The sequence below is a fragment of the Gymnodraco acuticeps genome, unplaced genomic scaffold (assembly GCF_902827175.1).
Source record: "Gymnodraco acuticeps unplaced genomic scaffold, fGymAcu1.1, whole genome shotgun sequence".
Lineage (NCBI taxonomy): Eukaryota > Metazoa > Chordata > Actinopteri > Perciformes > Bathydraconidae > Gymnodraco > Gymnodraco acuticeps.
In genome coordinates this window covers 1,010,845-1,034,965 of record NW_022990271.1, presented here as the reverse complement: position 1 = coordinate 1,034,965, position 24,121 = coordinate 1,010,845, and the positions used below count along the sequence as shown (strand labels likewise).

The window sequence follows — 24,121 nt, the reverse complement described above, 5'->3', positions numbered from 1 at the left end:
TTTCTTAGCTGCCTAAAACGCAGCCATTCTACCTCTGAGCCTGATTTCCTAGCCTTTGCCCAGGCCTTATTTCTCTCATGTAGAAGACTAGACAGTTCAGCAGAAAACCAAGGATTGTCTCGTCCCTTTACTCTAAATGTACGCAGGGGTGCATGTCTATCAATGATCTCCATAAAACCAAGATAAAAATAAGACAATGCAGTTTCTACATCAGCACACAGATCGATTTTACCCCAATCAAAATCAAACAGATCATGAACAAAACCCTGCTCCACAAAATGTTTTATGTCTCTCTTAATAATAATACGAGGTTTAACCTTTTGGACCTTAGTGTCCCTAATTGTGGCTACAGCACAGTGGTCACTCACATCATTCACAAATACTCCCACAGATGAGTATTTATAGCGAACATTAGTTAAGATGAGATCAATTAGGGAGGATTTATTAGGGGACTTCATGTTGGGGCGAGTAGGATTGTCAACAATCTGAGTAACATTTAAAGAGATACAAAGGTTTTTTAAATCCTCTGATACTGCAGTTAACCAGTCCCAGTTAAAATCTCCAAGTAGCACTATTTCCTTGTAGTCTAGCTGCGATATAAGATTTGCTAGCGAAGACAAGGAGTCCTTGACAGCTGAGGGGGGTCTGTAACAGCCCACCACCATGACCTGTTGCCCCTTTGCCACTTCTATATTTAAGGCTAAAAATTCGAATTGCTTACTGATAGATTTGGAAACTAATGTGGTTACACTGAACTTATTCTTAACATAAATGGCAACGCCACCACCTTTATTAGGCCGGTCGGAACAATACACATTATAACCATTGAAGGCAATGTCAGAGGCCAAAATAGATTTATTTAGCCATGTTTCTGATAAAACAATGACGTCAGCGTCAGTCGAGGTTGCCCAAATGCGGACAAAAACAGACTGCGCACATTCAAATGGATGAAACCCAACCCAGACCTAGCTTTAAAATCAGCAGGAGTAGCGATCTGACTACTACTACTGGGCGGACCAGGGTTAGGTTGTACATTTCCTGACAGTAATAGCAACAAAAAAAACAGGCATCTTTTCCTCTTAAACGACACACATACATTGTCATCTACTGTAGAAACACCGGAAAAGTCTGCGAGAGTGTGATTTGAGCTTAAGAAGCAGTGCTGAAGAACCATCATCGCAGGAAAACAAAAAAGACAAACATATTTTGTCGAGCAGATTGTCTGTGACAAGGCAACCGGTAATTGTTTGTGCAGCAACACATCCGAACCTTTGCAGGGGATGCCCACTGCGGGTGGCAGAACAGACCTGAATCCAGTAGACTTCTCAGAATGACTAGAGATCTTCTCATAGTCCCAAACAGTTAACAGGCACAGCAGAATCCCGATATGGGCCATTTTCCCAGACCAGCACACAGTATCCGCGATGTTCCTGGAGCAAATCAGCACAGCAGCAAAGGACAGGCGAAAGCAGCAGCATGGAAGCGCTCCAGTCCCTCCGTGGTATCCCCGGGGTGAAAGCAGGCCTCTGCAACAGCAGAACCAGGACAGGTGGAAAGCAGGCCCCAGCCGTGGTAAAATCCTCCTCCGCACAGCAGCACACGCCCAGTGGAAGCAGGCCAAGCCCGAAGCGTGGATCCACTCCGTCTCTCCGCGACGACTCCGGGGTAAAAACCTCTACAGTACAGCCGTACTCTACAGATGGGAGCAGGCCTCTGTAGATCGCAGATCGCAGGCAGCAACAGGTGGAGCCGCTCCGTCTCTTCGCGACGTCTCCGGGGGAAAAACACCTCAGTACAGCCGTACTCAACAGGTGGGAGTAGGCCTCCGCAGATCGCAGACAACTAAAACTACTACTTATATAAGCAGGGATCGATTTTTAGTGAAGTTACCTAAAGTGAAAGAGGAGACAGCGTCTGGCAGAAAATGTCACTTGCACACTTTTGGCTGTGGAGACCGAGTTCCCCCACCTCGCCAAAAAGGCTGTAAAAGTGCTCATTCCCTTCTCCTCCGCCTACCTGTGTGAGTGCGGGTTTTCTGCATTGACTTGATCAAAAGCAAGTACCGGCCAAGCAGGGGCGGATCTACCGGGGTGGCATGGGCATTGGCAGCTTTGTTTTTGAAATAAAAGTTGTAGCTCATCGGACATTTATGAGAGAAAATCCCTAATGTCCGAGTGCAAGCGAATGCAGCACAAGACGCGAGCCTTGTAACCCCTCCCCCGGCCCTGGCGCGAGCGTGGAAATGTGATTGGCGGTGATTTCATTTGAACGGGACGGCGCAAAACGAGAAGCATTCGGACCCAAGTACACGGAAGGAATGAGGTATTTCTACAATGACAGAGAAGAGACTGTCAAGTTTGGCTGTACTCAGCGTTGAATCAAAACGCACTAAAGCTTTGGATCATAATCAGTTTGTGAGGCATTTTGCTGAACAAATGGTAATCGCCGCATTCAGTTGTTATAGGCATGCCAACTTGATGCTCTGCTCACGGATGACTCGATGAGCATAACAAACTGTTAAGATGATGATCTTACGTGTGTACATTTTTTTTTTTCTTTGTTGGGGTCTTCCCCCAAAAACAGTTTTAAGTCCTGAGAAAGTCAAATAAGACGGTGTGTCAAACTACACTGCCCAGCCAACAGAAAGTAACCACTTTGATTTAACTAGGCCAGTAGGTAAGGACTTTCCAGTGGATAATAATACCCCTGCATTATAGCAACAACAACAATAATAATAATAATAATAATAATAATAGCAATAGCAATAATAATTGGTAGGGGGGGCGCGGCTGTTCTTATGTTCTCTGAGGGGAGGCTCACCTTCCCACACTTTGAAAACCCCTGTGCTAGAGCATAGTCCTGATACCAAGCTCAAACCAACTTCGAAAATATTCGTTTTTTTAAAGCACAAATGAGTAATCAATGAATTAGTTTTATTGCTGCAAGGTAGCTTCCTGCCACCCACGGCAGCACTTCCGATGAACAGCGCTAAAGCCATTACACCAGCAAGAATGTAGTTGAAATGTCTAAGTGACTTCAAGCAGGAGCATAATTCTTGTTATCATGGATCAACACTTTATTTGTCAAAAAAAGTCCCAATATGATACTTTGCTAGTGACCCGACAGTAAAAGTGTGTCATTGTTTTGTCATTAAATGTTAAAAATATATAGATTAAAAGGAAAAATTTTAGAATAAGAAAACAAACAGAATATCTCAGCAGTGATGGGATAACTAAGACCTTAATTCGCGTCATTCACATTTTATCATCCACTCCTACTTGAGTAGGAGTACATTCCTCTGTGTGCTGAAGTGTACAAAATGCAGATGCTCCTCCTGGGGGGGGGGGGGGGGGGGGGGGATATGATTTTCTGTCACATTGCCCTGGCCATGAATATATGGATGCAATTGTATAGGCTGTGACAATGTATAGAGATGTTCAATATGGATTTTGTACTATGACAAAATGACACTATCAATAACTGCACCTGCCTCAGCTTAAGATTTAACAGACTGTATGTAAAATCATTCCCTAATTAATAATGTTTAGAGATGTATACTCTCTGGATAAGTAAGATAAACAAAATATTTATAATTAAAAAATGAACACCACAATACATTTCCTTTAAACCTAGAATTTGTGTTTGTCTAAAGAAAGTGTGTTTTTGTTTGAGTGTGTGACAGAGAGCCTTTGAGGTGGACTGGCCTCATAGCTGTAACTGTCAATTCATGGCAGGCTAATACATTTCTTTGGATCATTGCGTCCTCCCCCGTCTCCCCCATGCGTCGTTGTTAAATCACCGAAGCTATGTCCTGTGTCTCTTATCTCCTGTGCTCCAACATGCAAGCAGACAGCTCAAATGTCCCCCTAGTATTTAACACGGGGGAACATACAAGCTACATGCTGATCAGAAATAGTAAATGGTGTCAGAAATTTGCCACAAAACTGCATTTGAAACCTGTGCTAGGAAATCTGAAAGACTTGCGTTTGTGGGTGATGCCAAATTGGGCGCAGCTACCACATCTCCATTTAGATCTGTGGGAGTAAGGATATCTAACGAGGGAAGGAGAAGTCGACTTTAAACAGACAATTATGGACTAGTAAATGGGCCATAACATGCAAATGTGTAGGTTCATAATGATATGTGGTGCCCCTTCTGTGACATGTTTACATGCTTTAATGTTCAAAAAGGTATTTATTTTTCTCATTGCCTGTGCTGCTGCACCTCTTTTCACCCTCTGTCTGAAACCAGAGCCCAGTCTGCTCTGATTGGTTAGTTGGCCGGATCTGTTGTGATTAGTCAACCGCTTAGAGATGTCCCATCACGTACAATGTGTTGGAGCGCTAGCCAATAGAAGCGCAAGTTTTACATAGTGATGTCATGTTACGGAAGAAAAGAGCCCAATGGCAGCTGGAGGATTGTGTGGGATAGAAACTCCCTCTCGAGGGAACGCAGGGATTTGAGCCTTTGCAGACCATTTAAATGAACAAAAACCTAAACAACACACTACAGGAAAGGGAAAAACCCCAATAGCATAATAGGGCCCTTTTACATATGTTTTACTTTAGGATTTCATAAAGTGTCAGTGTTTGCCAAAGATTTTTTAAATGGACACTTGAAAAAGAAAGGATTGCAATAATTATTTGCAAAAGTGTGGAAGCATTAATGTAAAAAGTAGAACACACACTTAAACGTTCACACACATACACACACTTCACACATGTAGTGATTTCAAAGTCCTTCTTGAACTGCACAACATGCATACATGACTTTCAGTGGAAGGACTTTGATCTGCTAATAGTCCAGACAAGCGCAACAAGAAGATTTGGCAGAGCCCCAGCCACCGACAAAACACAGAAGTAAATCTAGTGAGAGTTTGGGAGGTGGGCAGGTCGCACACACGGCTTTGTGTGCGTTACCATGGCATCCACAGAAAGAAGAGCGAAGCCCCTCATGTCTCTCTCAGAGATGAAGGCATTCATCACTAGAGTGGCATCTAACAAGGAGTCGATTCACCCCAGCCCAAACACAGACATCAGCACCCACAAAAGAAACTGCATTAACTGTGGCTATTTTTGTCCTACAATATGATTTTTCGTTTCATGGTTTAAATCTTCTTTACAGCCTTTAGCCAAGACAATAAAGCCTGGCATGTAGAGCTTTCCAAAGTGCTGTACATAATTCATACGGTACAATATATTCCCTAAAAGGAAAGGGCTTGACAAGCAGGCCAAGCCTAATTTGGAGCAATGTAACCGAGCAGATACTCCGGGACAAAAACAGCTGTCAGTTTGACACGGCAAGCATATTGCAACTTGAGGAACTTCAGACAGAATGACAAACAACATGCACTACATGACAGCATTGGAATGAATCCGTCTCTCAGTTGATTGATTGTGCACTTTGTTTGAATTTGTTATGTGTGTGCTTCCATGCTCATTTAAATGTGTTAATGTCAATGTTTCTCACATAGGTATTTTACAATGGTGGCTATAGGACATCATTGCCAGTCACAGCTTCCTATGGTTTATTTGAATGAATACAAAAACTGCATCTGCACTGTGAAACAGGGATGTTTTGTTTCTCCATCAACTCCACAAGCATCAGAGACACCCGGTCAGGTGAAGCTGTTGCTAACCTTATCTCTTGTCCAATATTGACTTAGGTCAAGATGAGGAAACATTTATATTTGGCTCGTCTTGAAGTAAATCCCTTATTGACTTTAGACAGGATAACACTGACGTATTGGTTAACAGACGCCAAGGAGGTTATATATTCATCCCCTTATCCTTGTTAATGACTTAGTTATCACAAATAGTCTAAATCAATTTCTATTTAATGCCACGGGTCAAAGAGAAAGGGATTCTTTTTTGTTACAAATCCTGAAATAAATTCTGAAAAGATAATGTAGAAGATACAGATTTATCTCATCATCCATCCATCCATCCATCTTCTCCCGCTTATCCGTGGTCGGGTCGCGGGGGTAGCAGTTCCAGCAGAGAGCCCCAAACTTTCTTTTCCCTGGCGACATCAACCAGCTCTGACTGGGGGATCCCAAGGCGCTCCCAGGCCAGCGAAGAGATATAATCCCTCCACCTGGTCCTAGGTCTACCCCTTGGTCTCTTCCCAGCTGGACGTGCCTGGAACACCTCCCTAGGGAGGCGCCCAGGTGGCATCCTAACTAGGTGCCCGAACCACCTCAACTGGCTCCTTTCGACGCGAAGGAGGAGCGGCTCAACTCCGAGTCCCTCCCTGATGACCGAACTTCTCACCTTATCCCTAAGGGAGACACCAGCCACCCTGCGGAGAAAACCCATCTCGGCCGCTTGTATCCGCGATCTCGTTCTTTCGGTCATGACCCATCCTTCATGACCATAGGTGAGGGTAGGAACGAAAATGGCCCGGAAGACCGAGAGCTTTGCCTTCTGGCTCAGCTCCCTTTTCGTCACAACGGTGCGGTAAAGCGACTGCAGTACCGCTCCCGCTGCTCCGATTCTCCGGCCCATCTCACGCTCCATTGTTCCCTCACTCGAGAACAAGACCCCGAGATACTTGAACTCCTTCACTTGGGGTAAGGACTCATTCCCTACCTGGAGTGGACAGTCCATCGGTTTCCTGCTGAGAACCATGGCCTCAGATTTGGAGGTGCTGATCCTCATCCCAGCCGCTTCACACTCGGTTGCGAACCGATCCAGTGAGTGCTGAAGGTCGCAGACCGATGAAGCCATTAGAACCACATCATCTGCAAAAAGCAGTGGTGCAATCCTTAGTCCACCGAACTGCAGACCCCCTCCCCCATGACTACGCCTCGAAATCCGATCCATGTATATTACAAACAGGATTGGTGACAAAGCGCAGCCCTGGCGGAGGCCAACCCTCACCGGAAATGGGTCCGACTTACTGCCGAGGACCCGGACACAGCTCTCGCTTTGGGAGTACAGAGATTGGATGGCCCTGAGTAGAGACCCCCTCACCCCATACTCCCGCAGCACCTCCCACAGTAACTCCCTGGGAACTCGGTCATACGCCTTCTCCAAGTCTACAAAACACATGTAGACCGGATAAGCGTACTCCCAGGCCCCCTCCAGGATCCTTGCGAGAGTAAAAAGCTGATCCGTCGTTCCACGACCAGGACGGAATCCGCATTGTTCCTCCTCAATCTGAGGTTCGACAATCGGCCTGACCCTCCTTTCGAGTACCTTAGAGTAAACTTTCCCGGGGAGGCTGAGTAGTGTGATGCCTCTGTAATTGGCACACACCCTCTGATCCCCCTTTTTAAATAGGGGAACCACCACCCCGGTCTGCCACTCCTTCGGTACTGTTTCCGACTTCCACGCAACGTTGATGAGACGTGTCAACCATGACAGTCCCTCAACACCCAGAGCCTTCAGCATTTCCGGGCGGATCTCATCCACCCCCGGGGCTTTGCCACTGTGGAGTTGTTTGACGACCTCAGTGACCTCCCCCCGGGAGATTGGTGTTGATCCCCCGTCATACTCCAGCTCTGCCTCTAACATAGAGGGCGGAGTTGTCGGGTTCAGGAGTTCCTCAAAGTGTTCCTTCCAACTCCCTAACACTCCATCAGTTGAGGTCAACAACGTCCCATCCTTACTGTACACAGCTTGGATGGTTCCCTGCTTCCCCCTCCTGAGGTGTCGGACAGTTTTCCAGAACAACTTTGGTGCCGCCCGAAAGTCCTTCTCCATGTCTTCTCCGAACTTCTCCCACACCCGCTGCTTTGCCTCGGCCACGGATGAGGCTGCTGCCCTTCGGGCCTGTCGGTACCTTGCAACTGCCTCGGGAGTCCCCCGGGATAACAAATCCCTGAAGGCCTCCTTCTTCAGTCGGACGGCTTCCCTGACCACCGGTGTCCACCAGGAGGTTCGAGGGTTACCGCCCCTTGAGGCACCTAGGACCTTGAGACCACAGCTCCCCGCCGCGGCTTCGGCAATAGAGGCTTTGAATACCGACCACTCTGGTTCAATGTCCCCAACCTCCACAGGAATGCCCGAAAAGCTCCGCCGGAGGTGTGAGTTGAAGGCCTCCTGAACTTGGGCCTCCTCCAGACGTTCCCAGTTCACCCGAACTACACGTTTGGGCTTACCAGGTCTATCCAGAGGCTTCCCCCGCCACTCGACCCAACTCACCACCAGATGGTGATCAGTTGACAACTCCGCCCCTCTCTTTACCCGAGTGTCCAAAACATACGGCCTCAGGTCCGATGATACGATAACGAAATCGATCATGGACCTTCTGCCTAGGGTGCTCTGGTACCACGTACACTTATGAGCATCCTTATGTTCGAACATGGTGTTTGTTATGGCCAATCCATGACTAGCACAGAAGTCCAGTAACAAACCACCACTCCGGTTCAGATCAGGGGGGCCGTTCCTCCCAATCACGCCCCTCCAAGTGTCTCCATCATTGCCCACATGTGCGTTGAAGTCTCCCAGCAAGATTAAAGAGTCCCCTTCAGGAGCCCCATACAGGACTCTTTCCAGGGTCTCCAAGAAGGCCGTATACTCTGAACTGCTGTTGGGTGCATAAGCACACACAACAGTCAGAGTTTTCCCCCCCATAACCCGCAGGCGTAGGGAGGCGACCCTCTCGTCCACTGGGGTAAACTCCAACAACGAAGCACCTAACCGGGGACTTGTGAGTATCCCCACACCCGCCCGGCGCCTCACACCTTGAGCAACTCCGGAGAAGAATAGAGTCCAACCCCTATCCAGAAGTAAGGTTCCAGAGCCGACGCTGTGCGTAGAGGTGAGCCCAACCAGATCCAACTGGTAACGCTCCACCTCCCGAACAAGCTCCGGCTCCTTCCCCCCCAGAGAGGTGACGTTCCACGTCCCCAAAGCCAGCTTCTGTCGCCCGGGTCTGGTCCGTCGAGACCCTCCGCTTTCACTGCCACCCTTCTGGCAGCGCACCCGACCCCATTGATGTTTCCCGTAGGTGGTGGGCCCGCGGGACGGAGAAGCGGAGGTGTTGCCCACGTTGCCTTTTCGGGCTGGGCCCGGCCGGGCTCCGTGGCAAGCCCGGCCACCAGACGCTCGCCGACGAGTCCTCCTTCTGGGCCTGGCTCCAGAAGGGGACCCCGGGCTTCCTCCGGGCCGGGTATCCTCACTTCTTGTATCGTCTTTCATGAGGTCTTTTGAACCAATCTTAGTCTGGCCCCTTGCCTGAGACCAATTTGCCATGGGAAACCCTACCAGGAACACAAGGTTCCAGACAACACAGCCCCCAGGTTCATCAGGGCACACAAACCTCTCTACCACGGTAAGGTGCTGGTTCTTCAGAGAGGCTGAATCATTTATCATGATAAAATTACCAAAAGCTGAGATCTAGTCAGGGCCACCCCTCCCTACATGCAGATCATGCAGACTGTGTGGGGCATCATCTTGCGGAGGGGGCCTAATTTTATGCGCAAATGCGGCGCAATTCATCTTATGCGCAAATGCGTCGCAATTACGAGCGCCAGTTTCCCCGCAGCGAGGCTCTGGTGCTAACAGTTTACGAGCGTGTTCACGAGCGTGCTCTACCACCCCTCACCTCACGACAGGTGAGTGACGAGTTGTTTACAAACCTGGGTGGGGGGGGGGGCTCATGGCAAAATATTGCGTTGGTCAGGGGCAGCCCTGGATCTAGTGATGTAGAAGAGGCAACAAACCCCAGCAGGTTTTCTTTGGCAGTTGGATTTGCGGGTTCTACAATCTACAGAAAGTGACCTTAGATTAGCTTTTTGTTCAACAAACAACTTTTTATGAGGTGTAAAAATACCACAATGGAATTTATTTTTTACAAACTGGCTGCTGTAAATAAACATCATAGTTTGCACGCTAACATCTCAGTTCAACAATGACTTTATTTTTGCAAATGACTACAGATGTAGCCATCTACTGTAGATGCCCCTCCACCTACCAAATTCCAGCCAGAAACCTAACGAATCCCAGTGGCTGTTAACCTACACCCCTCCCCCTGTTTCCTGAGAGGGCGTTTCTAGATTCCACTGTAGACCCCCCGATTTGTTCGATTGGTATGAGGGCGCTTCCTTCACAAATACACATAAACAGCTAACTGGGTAAACTTCTGTCTTTGTTTAGGCCTTGGTTCACACAGTATGTTTTCCTGGAATAACAATAGTACCAACAATATGTATTTGTTTTTAGCTCCATATAACTATGTTTATATAATAGGTCTAAAATTGTGGCTCTTTTACAACCTGATCATCTCATGGCTGACAGCTAAAAAGAATATTCAAGCTTCTACCAAAAAAACAAGATTTGCTAAAGCACAATTAATCTTTAACCTTTAACCTATCTCCTTTTCAGATTCTCGATAATTTTGTTGATTTATTTTAACATGATTTCCTTCTAATGTCTCAAAGAACTGAGTTATGTCGCCTCTCTACCATTAACCGCTCAATGAAATGGTGCATCTCTCTCGTTCCTGTCCATGTGCCTACACCACATTAAAGATGAAGATTTTTCTCATGTACATTTCTCCTCCTCCCATCATGCTTCCCAGGTCTCTGAAAATATGTGTTTGTCCCTCTCCAGCCACACTGAACCAGACTCTGGTAAACAGATTGACAGCTGGGAAAGAAACACACCCTTGGGTTCAAAAGTGAGCAATGTCTGAGAACTGTCTGAATGTCTATCCTGTTGAAAGGACTACCACACTGAGCCGCCCAAAGTGACATGTCTGATATGACTGGCTACTTTTGCCTGGATTAAGTGTAATTAAAGGAGATGCTTCTTTATTGGTAGTGGCAGCCTCCTGATAAGACCCTGACATCCTCAGATCCCACCAGAAAATCAACTGTCTCTCATAGCAGGCATTTCCTGCCTTATTAACTGAAATAACTCGACACCTTTATAAGACTGATTTCGTTTTTTGGAGGAAGTAAAATGATGGTGCAACTTGTGGGTGGTAAAATGTTAGGTAAAAGGTCAAATGTAAAAAAAAAAAGAAGTGTGGTTTACCTCAAGTTCTCTACATTGCGTTTTGGTTCTGACTGTATTATGAGACACTCAAGGTTCAAGGTTCAAGGTTCTTTATTGTCAAACTAACATAGCTACAGAGTAATTATGTCGTTGAAAATCTTAGGTCACATGCTTCCCCAACAATGCAACACAATAATACAGATAAGCAGACAATATTAAAACAATATTAAAATATACTAAGTAATACAAAAAGAAAAATAGTTTTAAAAAAAGTGAAAAAGAAAATAGTCTATATACAAGTTATTGGAATGATATATTAGATAATAGATAAATAATTACTAAGTAGCTTCCATGTCATTTTACAAGCTTCTTTGTCTTTTGGAGAACTCCAGGTGAGCCCACTGTGAATAAATTAAACACCTAAAGCTGATGTAATTAATTTTATTTTCAGCAAATGAAAATGTAAAAAACTAGTGTGATAGCTATAGTGGAATTTTAATTCACCCTCATTATCAAATCAAATCAAGTTTTATTTATATAGCACATTTATAAATGATTTTTGGTCGAGCCAAAGTGCTGTACATATAATACAAATAGCCTACAGTAGAGACACTTTACAGCAAATACAACACGCCGTACAACACCCTCCTTGGTTGATTTTGTTTCCTCATAGTATTTTCCTACTGCTTCTTTTATATTTGAAAGGTGTGACTGCCCGCTTTGATAGTCAGTCGTGACAGATTTTGGGCCTAAACTAGATATGGTGTGTCGGATTGTCTCATAACATGATCAAATGGAGAGTTGACAGTGGAGAACAACAACAAATATAATATGTAGTATTGTTTATCCCTAGTAATGATTGTAGCATATCTGTATCTGACAAGAAACATGAAAAAAAAAAACATGACTTGGATGGGTCTTCTTCCTCTTGCTTTGGACCTACTTGCCCCAGTGAACTGTACTGCTTATGCCATATTAATTTACACCTCTTGCACATTACGCTCTAGTTTTTGCTAAAGATCTGACCTTATTAAATGCATTGAAATGACTCTACTACAAATGCTGTTCCTGCCACTACAAGTCTATATATACCCATAATGTCCAGTAATGCTCTTTTTATCGCGTTGCTTCTTCTTTGCCAAGAAAGTTTGTAAGAATGTGAGGATTGGACCTCATCAAAATCATTCCAGCTCTTGAATTAGTAACTGCTTAGCTGTAAATATGGACATGATGTTAACTTCATAATTTCCATGAGTTTCTTGAAAAAGAGATTTGTTCAGTCACTGAAGATGTAGTGCCACAAGCTGTGCGTCTCATCAAGCATGCCTACTGCATAAATGGGGGGGCATACTGTATGTGCAGACAACCTTCGTTATGTGACCAGGAGCTCATGCTTCTCTGCTGGCTGTCCTTGTGTCCATTTTAGAGTATTAGAGCTCTTTTGGCTTTGAGGTGTTATCATAATGAAGTTGGCAGAGCTTAACATCCTGGTCTAGCCAGCACAGGCCTCGTACACTTTGGCATGCTGTTCTATTTGTGACAGTAACAACAACACTCTGAGCCGACAAAGTTAGAAATATTCAACTTCTACTCAAGGGGTTGAATTAATTCAGGTTTACATGATTCTAACAACCTAAAATGATCTTAAATTATTTGAGATTAAGTTTGGAAAACATTGCACTCATGGGTTAACCTTGAAAAGGCTTGTGACAACTTAAGATACATTTAACTCAGCAATAGAACTGAAAAAGTGTATTCCTATTTAAGCCCTGTGTGCTGGACTTGTTGCCATTAAACTCTAGTGTAGCACTTTAAATGGAACTTAACAGTGTTGAACACTTTACCATTCTAGAAAAGTGTTGCCATACTCTGTGGTTAAAACGATCCAACACCAGTATTTTATTGGCAACACTTGCTGAGAGAAACATTCAACACCTCACAATTAGCATTGTAACAAGGTGGCATTTCATATGGAACATTAGCATAACAGCCATTCCATAAAGTGTTTTTAGGTATTTTTTGTACTGTATTTCTCACTCACATGTTTCACAGAACAGAAATACTTAATTAAATGAATCAATCCACACTCATCTTGTGAGACAGACCCCCTGTTGTTTAACGCTATGAATCTAGTATTGTTCCGTTTTGTTAAGTGTAACCTGAGCCGACAGCTGTTATAAATCACAAGAAATATTTAGCTGCTTTAACCATATCGAGCCCAATCTTGGATTTCCAATGATTTAATGTAATTGTTTGCCTGTCTGGCCATTGTAATCGGGCTCTTTGAAGATCCAAAAATCCACGGTTTTCTTACATTTCTGATCGGATTGGCAAAAACTTCAGAATTTGTATTGACCGCCATTCAAATGACAGCTTTGTTTTCCCCCAAAAGTGGGCGGAGCCGTACTTTTTGCCCGGAAGTGACGCATGTGTGACTCTCATGTATACTCGATTTGAACATATAAACTGTATCTACTTTGATTGATCAATGTTTACAGTCTGTCTGTTAGCTTGCCTCTTTCACTACAGGCAGATTCCCCTCACTTTATGTGCAGGGAAATAAAATATCTTAATAACTACATAAACTCCTGTTGATTCCTTCTGTGCTGTACATTTTGGCTGTAAGTTAGTTAGAGGAAGATAGGTTAGCCAATAGGCTAAAATGAACAATATAAGCATGCTCTTTAGAACATGTTCATATGTGTAGTGTGTGATGCCCCCCAAAAGAGTGCAGTGCTCTTTAATGCAGCTCAAGGCATAACACCTCCCCAACCAGTCCCCTACTTAGGGCTGGATATAAAATATATAAAAACACACCAGCCTTACACATATATGTAACACTGTAACACACTCACATTCAGCATAAAAAACATCATCCATCCATCCATCCATCTTCTCCCGCTTATCCGTGGTCGGTTCGCGGGGGTAGCAGTTCCAGCAAATGTGAATATTAAAGACAAGAGAATAATTAAAGGAAGGCTTTTAGAAGTGCTACATGTGTGGGTATCAACATGTGTATGTGTATAGAGCAGGGGTGCCCAACTAGTCGATCGTGATCGACGGGAGATTCCCAGTCGATCGCGAGATGTGTCTAAAAATAGAACAACAATATTCTGTTTGATCGTTAATGTCCTATAACAATTCAATTCAATTCAATTCAAAACCTTTATTTATCCAGGTAAAATCCCATTGAGATCAATGATCTATTTTTCAAGGGAGACCTGCAGCAGTAGGTTCCACAAGAAGACATAAAAACATAAACAACAGAACAACAAAAGGACATCATACAGCAAAATGTACAGGGATTACAATTTACATATTTAACCACATGTACAGGTACCAACAGCATCTGATTTTGTAGCATCCAACCGAGCTTTAAAAACATGTAGTGGTACTAGCTTGGTAATTCTCCATTCTTTTTGCAGACTGTTCCATGTTAGTGGAGCTGCACATCTAAAAGCTTTCTTCCCTAAGACAGTCCTAGCACTTGACACATTTAATAAAACCACAGCATGCGATCTCAGGCAATAAGTACTTTCAATTCGCAGAGAGATCAGGGAGCAGATATAAGATGGTAGTTTATCCAACATGGCTTTGTAAATGAAAAAGTACCAGTGACTGAGCAGTCAGTAAGTGATGGCATAACCGCCTTGGTATACAGGGTACAGTGATGCATAAGTGCTTTACAATTTGTCAAAAATCTCAGTGCACTGTGATACGCAGCATCTAACTTGCTCAGGTAATTGGCAGGTGCATTCATATATAACAAATCACCATAGTCCAGCACAGGTAAAAAGGTCACAGTGACTAGCCTTTTCCTGGCCTCAAGCGAGAAACAGGACTTATTTCTGTAAAAGAAACCTAGCCTAACCCTCAGCTTTTTAAGCAGGTTATTGACATGAAGTTTAAAAGTGAGACAGTCATCAAGCCAGATACCCAGGTATTTGTAACAGGTAACCACTTCAAGTTGTATTCCTCTGCGTAGTTACAATATCCAAAGCAGTCTTGGGTGTATTTTTAGCTTTAGCTTTAGAAAAGAGCATTACCTTGGTTTTATCCACATTTAAAAGAAGCTTAAGCTCAGAGAGCTGAGCCTGAATAATGTTAAAAACAGCCTGTAATTTAACAACAGCCTCGTTAATCGAGGGACCTGCACAATACATCACGGTATCATCCGCATAGAAATGTAAGGTTGCTCCTTCGACATTTTCACCTAAACTATTAATATAGATAGAGAATAATAGCGGACCTAAAACTGAACCTTGTGGTACATCATGAGTGATGTTTAACCACTCAGAAGACAGCCCATCAAACTGAACACATTGGGACCTATCAGAGAGGTAGTTCACAAACCACCCCACTGCATGGCTGGATATGCCAATACTGACCAGCCTCTGCTTCAAAATGCGATGATCGATGGTATCAAAGCCAAAGCCCCTTCCCCCTCCTCCCTTCTGTCAAGTGACTTTGTTAACCACTTTGAAAAAAAGGTTGATGATATTCGCTCTTCTTTTTCTGACTCACCTTTACTCACCGCTGGGTCACCAGACCTTCCTTTCACCCACACACTGACCTCCTTGTCCCCTCTCTCTCCAAGTGAGGTTCTTACCCTCATTACCTCTGCCCGCCCTACCACCTGTCCTCTGGACCCTATCCCTTCAAACCTCCTTCAGACTATCGCTCCTGATATTCTACCGTTTCTCACCCATTTCATCAACACTTCTCTAACTTCTGGTCACTTTCCAAACAGTCTCAAGGAGGCAAGAGTAAACCCTCTCCTAAAGAAACCCACTCTCAACCCGTCAGATGTTATAAACTACAGGCCTGTCTCTCTCCTCCCGTTCCTGTCTAAAACACTTGAACGCGCTGTCTTTAAACAACTCTCCTGCTATCTCCATCGGAACAACCTTCTGGATCCGCACCAGTCTGGTTTCAAGGCAGGTCAATCCACAGAAACTGCCCTCCTTGCTGTCACTGAGGAACTGCACACTGCTAAAGCAGCCTCCCTCTCCTCTGTCATCATCCTTTTGGACCTGTCTGCTGCATTCAACACGGTGAATCATCAGATCCTCCTTCGCACTCTCCTTCGCACTTGGAGTTTCAGGCTCTGCACTTTCCCTCCTCACCTCATACCTCAAAGACCGCACCTACAGGGTTACTTGGAGAGGGTCCGAGTCCGACCCTTGTCAATTAACTACAGGGGTCCCTCAGGGCTCTGTTCTTGGTCCCCTCCTCTTCTCCTTGTACACAAACTCGCTCGGATCAGTCATTAGCCCGCATGGTTTTTCATACCACTGCTACGCTGACGACACCCAATTAATTCGGTCCTTTCCCCGCTCAGAGACCCAGGTCGTCGCACGCATCTCTGCTTGTCTAGCTGACATCTCTCAGTGGATGTCTGATCATCACCTCAAGCGCAACCTTGACAAGACTGAACTGCTTTTCCTTCCGGGAAAAGATTGTCCCACTCTTGACCTAACAATCAACATTGGCACCTCTGTTGTTTCCCCGACTCAGACTGCAAGGAATCTGGGTGTGACCCTAGATAACAACCTGTCCTTCACTGCAAACATAGCTGCTACAACCCGCTGCTGCAGATACACGCTTTACAACATCAGGAGGATGCGTCCCCAGCTGACCCAGAAAGCGACGCAGGTTCTGGTCCAGGCTCTCGTCATCTCACGCCTAGACTACTGTAACTCCCTCCTGGCTGGTCTACCTGCATGTGCCATCCGACCTCTGCAGCTCATCCAGAATGCAGCGGCTCGTCTGGTCTTCAACCTTCCTAAATTCTCCCACACCACGCCGCTCCTCCGCTGCCTTCACTGGCTTCCGATAACTGCTAGAATCCACTTCAAGACACTGGTACTTGCGTACCATGCTGCGAATGGATCTGGCCCTTCCTACATCCAGGACATGGTTAAACCGTACACCCCAGCACGTGCACTCCGCTCTGCATCAACCAAACGGCTCGCTGCACCCTCGCTGCGAAGGGGACCCAAGTTCCCATCAACAAAAACACGTGGGTTTGCTATCCTGGCTCCTAAATGGTGGAATGAGCTCCCCATTGACATCAGGACAGCAGATAGCTTACACACCTTCCGGCGCAGACTGAAAACTCATCTCTTTCGACTCCACTTCAAGCGATAGAACTATTAACAAAGCACTTATATACTAATAAAGGGCTGGCTTATCTAAAGCCAGTTGAGTAGCACTTGAAATGTTTTTGCTCTATGAAGCCTGATGTACTTATATGATTCTGTTTTCTTCAAGTTTGTATTTTGTTGGTCGAACGCACTTATTGTAAGTCGCTTTGGATAAAAGCGTCAGCTAAATGCAATGTAATGTAATGTATCAAAAGCTTTGGATAGGTCAACAAATAGAGCTGCACAACACTGCTTATTATCTGAAATACTCGTAATATCATTCACCACTTTCATTGTGGCAGTGATGGTGCTATGTTGCTTTCTGAAGCCTGACTGATGTTTAGACAGGATGTCATTTGTACATAAAAACTCCTTTACTTGTTCACTCACTAGGCGTTCAAGAACCTTAGCCAGAACTGACAATTTAGAGATGGGTCTATAATTGTTTGATAAGGTGGCCTCCCCTCCTTTTAGTCGTGGCAGGACATAAGCTGACTTCCATACTTTTGGGATTTTGTTCGTGCTGAGAGAGAGGTTAAAAAGAGTAGTAAGAGGTGGAGCAATAAAATCTGCAGCTATCTTTAAAAAGAAAGGTTCTACGTTGTCCGGACCAGCCGGCTTTTTAGGATCTAGCTTGGTTAAGACTTCACGAACAACATCAACAGTAAAAAGAGTAAAACTGAAAGGGTTTTCCAGAACACATTGTTCTCAGTCACCGACTGTGGTGTTCACAGAAGCAGAATTAGAAACAGAATGAAACAGAGAGCCACAGGACACAAAATGCTCATTAAAACAATTTAACATGGTAGCTAGCCCTATCCGATATAGTGCCAGATGCTGTGGTAAGGCACGGAGGTATAGCTCATTACGGATATCACCGGTGGATATTGATTTTATGGCTTTCCAGAATTTTCTAGGGTTATTCAGGTTATTTGTGGTAACTGACAGATAATACTTAGATTTAGCACTTTTGACATGTGAAGTGAAGCTATTTCTTAGCTGCCTAAAACGCAGCCATTCTACCTCTGAGCCTGATTTCCTAGCCTTTGCCCAGGCCTTGTTTCTCTCATGTAGGAGACTAGATAGTTCAGCAGAAAACCAATGATTGTCTCGTCTCTTTACTCTAAATGTACGCAGGGGTGCATGTCTATCTATAATTTCCATAAAACTAAGATAAAAATAAGACCATGCAGTCTCAACATCAGCACATAAATCGATTTTTCCCCAATCAAACCCAAACAGATCATGTACAAAACCCTGCTCCACAAAATGTGTTATGTCTCTCTTGATGATAATACGAGGTTTAACCTTTTGGACTTTGGTGTCCCTAATTGTGGCTACAACACAGTGGTCACTCAGATCATTCGCAAATACTGCCACAGCTGAGTATTTATAGGGAATATTAGTTAGAATGAGATCAATTAGGGAGGATTTATTTGGGGACTTAATATTAGGGCGAGTAGGACTGTCAACAATCTGAGTAACATTTAAAGAGATACAAAGGTTTTTTAAATCCTCTGACACTGTAGTTAACCAGTCCCAGTTAAAATCTCCAGCACTATTTCCTTGTATTCGAGTTGCGATAAAATATTTGCTAGCGAAGACAAGGAGTCTTTGACAGTCTGTAACAGCCCACGACCATGACCTGTTGACCCTTTGCCACTTCTATATTTAAGGCTAAAAATTCAAATTGCTTACTGATAGATTTGGAAACTAATGTGGATACACTGAACTTATTCTTAACATAAATGGCAACGCCACCACCTTTATTAGGCCGGTCGGTACGATACTATGGAGGACAGAACATGACTTAAGTATAAATAAATAAATAAATAAATGTGTAAATAAATGTATGAAGAAATACAGGAATAAATAAATAAATACGTAAATAAATAAATAAATACAGGAATAAATAAATACAGGAATAAATACAGAAATAAATAAATGTTTAAATGAATACACAAATAAATAAATAAAAGAATAAATAAATAAATGCATAAATAAATAAAAGTCAAAAATAAAACAGTACACACGTTATTATATATCTTTCATTTATTTCTACATTTACGCGACATACATTTATTTATTTATGTGTCCGTATGCTAATGAGGTGGGCGGTCCTAACCTCAGTCTGAAGCAGGATTCGCCAATTGTTGGAGCCAGGCAGAAGCAATAGATTTGTGGCAAGTCACATCTGTACATTCTGTGTACGGTGTACACCCACGGCAACTCGCTAATAATGGCTTCGGCTGGAAGGGCGCTGGCAGACCTTCTGCGGGATGCGGCTAACCAACTTGAAAACTGTAAGTGACTCATGTTTAGGTCTAGTGTAAGACCAGTGGTGTAGTGGGCGTTGGACGCGGGGTACGCCGTACCCCCACTTATTTGGAGCATGATCTTTTTTTTAATAGTCTAATAAATATAAAATCATTGCCAGGCTTATCAGTTGCAAGTGTGTATTTGTTGTAATAATGACAAAAACATAATACATTTCACAGTAATGGCCTATATTAAAAAATAAAAACGAGTTCCTTCAAAAATGATGATTCGTCATCACGCTCGTGACCCCGCGGCGAGCTGGGGGTGTGTCAGTGACACACCCACGGCCAGCTCACCGCCTGCCGATTTTGCTGCAGCTCTTTCCCTCAAGAACGCTAACGAAAAAGCTCTATAATGGAAGGAAAACGTTTTTTACTTGACTTCTTTTCTAAAAAGAATATAATTCACAAGAAGAAAGAGGCTAGCAGCACCGAAGCTACAAGTGAAGCTGCTACTAGTACTACATCATCAGAAGAGCCGCCTAAAGACGTGAATAATGCTAGCTAACGTGCACGTTAGCTGCGCTAGCAACGTTCCCCTGGCTAGCTCAAGCTCACCTTTCCCAGAGGTATGGACGGAGGACATGTGGCAGAGGAAACAAGAGGCTACCCGTGGATAGACTGCAAAGATGGGAAACTGGGCTGCTGTTCATCCATTTCGGATTGATCAGTCTTCAAAACGCAAGGTGTGTGTGTGTGTGTGTGTGTGTGTGTGGGTGTGTGTGTGTGTGTGTGTGTGTGTGTGTGTGTGTGTGTGTGTGTGTGTGTGTGTGTGTGTGTGTGTGTGTGTGTGTGTGTGTGTGTGTGTGTGTGTGTGTGTGTGTGTGTGTGTGTGTGTGTGTGTGTGTGTGTGCGTGTGTGCGTGTGTGCGTGTGTGCGCGCGCGAAGCAGCGCTGTCTGCTTATTTGCAATGTAGGCTAGGCCTAATCAGAATAATTTCAAGTCCAGATTCAATGTTTGCATAAGTAGGCTATATTTTTCGTTTCGTTTATTTAATAAGTTAATTTCAGGACAACTTTGGGAATTTTGTTTGTTTGTTATGAGTTTTAAATAGATTTTGAAAGTGGAGATAGAGAGAAGCAGCGCTGTCTGCTTAGTTGTAGCTTATGCAATTTAGGCCTATACATTGTTGTAACTTATGTGCCAGTGTGTCCATGGTTTTGAGAGTGTGTGTGTTGAGCGCAGCGCCGTCTGCTTTTTGCAGTACAGTAACTAAAGTAGGACTAAGCATACCGGTAGTTTCTGTGGACCTGTCTGCCCGTTTTGTGAGTGCACTGCGCGCGTGCGCACTTGTGTGGCATTGTTTGGGATGACCTAATTAAAATAGCATCCCCCCAGTAAAAAAATCCCCACTACACCACTGTGTAAGACTGATATGACAATGTAAAAAAACTGATCTGTGTTAAAATGTCAATGTACAGTTTTGTACCCAATATGGCGCTATGTTATGTTTTGTGCAGCACCAAGGACCACTGACGCTGCGTCCACACTAGCGTCGACAGCTTCAAAAACAGTTTCCAACGCGTCTGCCCATTCACTTTGAATGGGGTGACGTCACGTTGCCTTGCTTTTCGCCGAACTGAATGCAACAATGAACAATGTTCAACTTCTGACGCCGGAGTAGCCCGCGCCAGCCAATCAAATCCCGTTTCTGAAAATCTGACAGCTCAAGCGCTAGCCAATCAAAGCAATCTAAGCTGGCAGAGATATCCCGCCGTTGATTTCTATATTTTAAAAAAACATGGAGGAGAAACTATTTATCGCCGTAGCAATTCACCCGGTTTTGTATGACCAGACCCTCTTCATCTACCGGGATACAAACCGGAAGAACCAGTCATGGAGGGAGGTGGCAGAGACAGTGGGTGAAACTGGTAGGTTTTCGCCTGTTTGGGGAGTTTATATATATATATATATTGCTCGCATAAAATCCCCGGGTTTTTTTGCTTTGTATGTCGGGGGCGGGAGATTCATGTGATTGGTTGTTGGTCGCGTTGCTCGAATAAAATCCCCAAGCTTCAGACACGCCCAGCTCCAAGCTTTTTTTGAAGCTGTAGTGTGGACGCTCCGTAACGTGCCAGTTTCGTCTCCTCCTCCTCATCCGTTACATAACGGGATTCCCAGACACCCAGTGGACGGTAGGTCTTTGCATCAAACTATTTTTAATGCAAATCCGATCAGTGTACTAAGTTTATATCGCCAATGACAAGTTATTTGATTCAGTTTCTGTCCACCAGCTTGAAGGGATCATTATATTTATAGTGTGTGATGCTAATGCTAACCAACATTTTCCCCCTGGATTCTCGTTGAATCATTATTTCCTTGCACTCAATATTGCTTATCTTCTTAACTTGATCCTAGCCGAAGTTTCAAGACTGTTTGGCCCCTACATGGGAGGGAGGAGGACGGCAGGGCGGCAAACCCTTTCTGGTCCTGCACACCTGCATTCTTATACCCATTTATTCTGTTGCCTTGAGGACAAGAATGCAGCATACGCCCCAACCGATACGCCAAAGAAAGACTCGCTGCTGCTGCTGGCTTAGGGGAAAAACGGCTAACATTTAAAGGTCTGTCAGTCATAATAATGACGATTATCAATCGCTCTTTCCTTTTCTGTGTATTTTTTATGGTAAATGTACATTTGTGACATAAATATATTGAGTTACCCTTACAATCATAACATTATCTTTATGTTAGATGTCTTATGTGTATCATCTATTTCTAGGCAGCCATACAGATTCAAATGAATTCCTCGAATTCTTGATGGATGCCTATCCAAATCTGCGGAACGGTGGCGGTTTCGAGTTGCTAAAAATATCTGGCACTACAAGAAGTCACCACTTGATTGTGATCCCCTGTCCTCTGTCCCAAGCGACTGTGGCTGCGAGGGAGTGCGGTCGTCTTTCAACCAGAAGGTTGTGGGTTCGATCCCAGCCCGTGCAGTCAACATGTCGATGTATCCTTGGGCAAGATACTTAACCCTGAGTTGCTCCCGATGGCATGGCCAACGGTGTGTGAATGTGTGTGAATGTTAGGTCCTAGAGCAAGTGGTACCGCTCTGTATGAATGGGTGTGAATGGGTGAATGACATGTAGTATGTAAAGCGCTTTGAGGGGTCGTAAAGACTGGATAAAGCGCTATATAAGTACAGTCCATTTACCATTTACCAATGAGGGTTACTATGTCAGATATTTGAAGGACCCTCAGACCCAGATTGGCCATTCTACGGTTTTCATTAGACCAATGCAAATAACCCTGAATTTGGACCCTGTAAGTTCCTCACTTCTATAGTGGTGTCACAATATTAAAGTGGAATCTGTGACTTATAGTAACATAATTGTTCGCTTGTGATGTAGTTTTAAACTATTTTGTTTACAGGCATGTCGATCAGAAGGCGACAACGTGTTAATTGGACCAAATCAGAAATGTGTCATCTGTGGAGAGGAGTTCCCCTTTTCCAGAATCAAGGATCACAGCAATAACTGCATGAGGTATTACTCTCTACAGAACTAAACATCACATTCGTCAGGCACACTGCAACTGCATGTGTAGACACACATTAACAAATAAGCATAAGGCTGTGGGATGCTGCAAATGGATGTAAAATATTTTTGACATATCAGCACATCTGAGGTTTTATAATTATGGGGCCAGATATTAGTACTTTTTGTTCCAACAATCCCTCTGTAACGCCATATTTTGCTGTCCTCTATAAACATTTAAATATTAAAGATATACATTCTGGATGTTGGTTTTGAGGAAAAGTAACATTTGGTTTACTTGTCATTCTATTTATATGCCCATCTTTTTCTAGAGTGCGATATGTAATGTAAAGTATACTAGACCGAGTAACAGAAATGACCTCTTTTTACACTAGACCATCACAGAGCAGCGCTGAGGTACGGATTGAGTTGACAACTGAAAGGGCCTCCGGAAGTCAAGTTAGATTTGAAAGCACGTTCACAGGAGCACAGGGAAATGAGACAACAAGGGCCAGGAACACAAGACACTCGGTGCCACCTCAGGAAATGTTGCCTTCTCCTGAGGTAGTTGACATCGATCCCACTGAGGAAAGTGGCTTCTCTGGTGTGTAACATCCTTTATTAAGTACATCATGTATTGCAATAAGTTGTTGCTCTCTACATTTCACTTGATCCAATATTAATTTGGAAACCTTTTAAACTATTTTTAGATTGGAAAATAGCGCCAGATCCCACAGAGGCAGCAAAGATGTTTAAAGAAGACATTTTAAGCCAGCATGCAACTGGAAAATCCTTGTGTCTTACTATGGATCTTGGAGACAGTGCAGAGGAAAGGGAAAGAGCAGTCCTTACTTTTTATAAGAAGGCAAATGTTGAGTGGGCTTGCCCCTTGACATGCACACTTAAGGGTAATTCGGTTACAAACAAAACCTAAGATAAAAAAATGAACAAACCATATTTTCGTCAAACTGATGTCTGTAGTGTGTGTTTACATTTTTCAGGAGATCCAGCGATTGGTGATGGTGTGACTCGACATTTCTTTGCAACCATCATGTCAAAACTTCAGGCTGGTTTTGAGATGAAGTTTGGTAAGTAAATATTTACTATGGCTGATCGCTGGGTCTCAGCCACTAAGTTATGTGTGTTTTTGTACCAGTTCCAGGCTGAAAACAGATCTGTCCCTTAACCCCAGAAAACAAAACGTATTCCTAAAACCTGATGTGATTGTAGCT

General features: G+C 44.0%; 1 long non-coding RNA gene across 1 annotated transcript; it reads left to right on the top strand.

The window, feature by feature from the left end:
* Positions 1–22,661: 22,661 nt before the first annotated feature.
* LOC117549408 lies at positions 22,662–23,921 on the top strand. The gene is made up of 3 exons (XR_004569476.1): positions 22,662–22,677; positions 22,786–22,898; positions 23,891–23,921. It is a non-coding gene; the product is annotated as an uncharacterized LOC117549408 (long non-coding RNA).
* The last annotated feature ends 200 nt before the right edge of the window (positions 23,922–24,121 follow it).